Source organism: Corapipo altera, unplaced genomic scaffold (assembly GCF_003945725.1).
Source record: "Corapipo altera isolate COAL_440 unplaced genomic scaffold, ASM394572v1 226, whole genome shotgun sequence".
NCBI classification, from domain to species: domain Eukaryota; kingdom Metazoa; phylum Chordata; class Aves; order Passeriformes; family Pipridae; genus Corapipo; species Corapipo altera.
In genome coordinates this window covers 81786-84134 of record NW_020885054.1, presented here as the reverse complement: position 1 = coordinate 84134, position 2349 = coordinate 81786, and positions in this window count along the sequence as shown.

The following is a 2349-nucleotide window of genomic DNA, read 5'->3' as shown; positions in this document are numbered from 1 at the left end:
GGGATGGGAAGGAGGTCCCAGGGATGGGAAGGAGGTCCCAGGGATGGTCCGTGTGGGTGCTCTGGAACTGGAGGATGTTTTCTGCCTTCCCACGGCTCTCCTGGCCCCCAGCCCGGCCTCCCTAGTCGGAAAAGCAGAAATCTCTATTCCTGAGGACTAAACCTGGCAGTTTTGCAAGGCAAAGAGAGCAGCCCCCAGTCCTGGCCGAGGGTCACCAGAGTTCTGTATCCCAGGATCCAGGAGCAGAGGCTGCACTCCCCTCACTCTGTTGGGAACAGTCTCACTCTGCAGCTCATGAAAATTTTATTCTGATTTTTTTTTTTTTTGGGCGCTTTGTTCCTAAAACAAAGAGGTTTCCAATGCCCAGCAGCCAGGGATGAAAAATAAACTGAAATATTTATTTAAAAATGAGTAACAAATGAACCCGAGGGCTCTGGTCCGAGGGGGATTCACCTTCGTTTTGTTTCTCAGGTGGGGAAAGTGAGTCACCAGCTCAGGGGATGAACTGGAACAAGGGGATTAAAACCTCTTTATGTCCTCTCAAGTTGGGTCTCGAGCTCATTTTGCACCCAAGTGTTGCAGTTTTTCCCAGGAAAGGGGAAGGTACAGAACCCTGGGAGCCTCTTGTGAACCATCCCCATCCTGGCTGAGGCTCATCTTCGGTCTGTCTGGACACTGAAACCTCCCTCATCTTCCCCAGCCTCCCTTGGAAACAGGAGAAAGTCGATTCTTCCAGACCCCTCCGAGGCTTTTTCCTGCTCCAAGTGATTTTTGTCTTCAGCTGCCTTTGGAAGGAAACCAGTCCGGCTCCGTAAATCATCCCCCACCTTCCCCTTTCACACTCAAATAAAGGAAATAATTAAAAGAGCAGGAAAATGAGCCCTTGGCGAGTTTCCTGATGTGATTTTTCAGCCCTGGGTGCTGTGTGGAGCTCGGAGCCTTTCACAGGACCCTCCAGGGAGCTGCTGGGAAGCCTCAGCCAGAGGGATCCCGACACTCCTGGGGCTCCCTGCTCCCTTCCCCGTGTTCCAGGATGGCACTTTGCTGTCCCTGTGCCAGAAGAAAAGTTCTGTTCAATCCCAGGCAGCTTTTCCCAGCTCCAGGTGAAGCTTTGCCTCAGTGTCCCTGGAGTTCCCAGCCAGCAGCAGTTTGCAGCCCAGGGGGATGTTCTGACAGAAAGCAGAGTGTTTTCCCCCATTATCCCTCAGCTTGCCTGGCTGGAGGGTTATTCTGGGCTTCCCTGGGTGGCCCATTATCCCCTCAATCTGCACTGCAAGGCTGGAGATGGGTTTTATCAGGATATTTTGGGCAAAATCCCACCCCCCTCCGTGCTGGGTCCCACTGAGCTGATCCAAGAGCAGCCACGGGAATTACACATTCCTGGTGGGAACCACGGCCTTGCCCAGCCTCTGCAGCCCCTCTGACAGCAAATCCCCTCCCAGCTCCCCCAGAGACGCCCACGGCCTCTGCAGCCCCTCTGACACCAAATCCCCTCCCAGCTCCCCCAGAGACGCCCACCTGGGGCTGTTTAACCTCTCCTGCTCCTCCAGGAACTCGTCCATTACAGCCAGGCCCCCTCAGCAGCTCTCCTGCCTCACCTCCGGCTGCAGCAAGGCTGGAGCACCCGGGGGGAAGGAGAGGAGCAGGACAGAGCTCCCCCTTCCCTCTCCTCCTCCTTTCCCAGCCATCCCTGCTGTGGGAGCAGAGCTGTCCCATCCACACCCCGAATCAGGGGGGCTCTGGAGTGAGGTGGCTCCAGGGATTGGTCACTGCTCAGGCACCCCCATCCCATAAAACCCCTGCCAGGACAGTCCCATCCCACCCCTCTGTGTGCCCTGTCCCAGCTGGGCTCCCAGGGACACCCTGGGATGAGGGACAGACCCACCTCCCTCCTGGGGACACCCCGGGATGAGGGACAGTCCCACCTCCCTCCTGCCCTGCAGGAGCCACTTCTTTTCACTCCCTGGAGTGTTTTGGGCCAGGTTTATCCTGGGCCAGGTTTATCCTGCCCCTATCCTGGCCCAGGTTTATCCTGCCCCTATCCTGGCCCAGGTTTACTGTTCCCTAGCCACAATCCCAGCTTCTTCTGGAGCCCCTGGATGCTTCAGCAGCATCCCCAAATCCTCGAGGTTTGGACCACGCCCACATTTCCCGAGCCTGAGCCACAGAGATGCCGGGATGGGTCAATCCCACGCCTTGTCCTGCCGGCTAATCCCTGTTTTCCTGCTTATCCCCGTTTTCCTTGGGTGAGGAGCTCGGAGCAGGAGCAGTCAGGAGAGCAGCACCTCTGCTCCCCCATCCAGGGGCTCGGGAGCATCCCCTGATCCCGGGGCTCGGGAGCATCCCCCA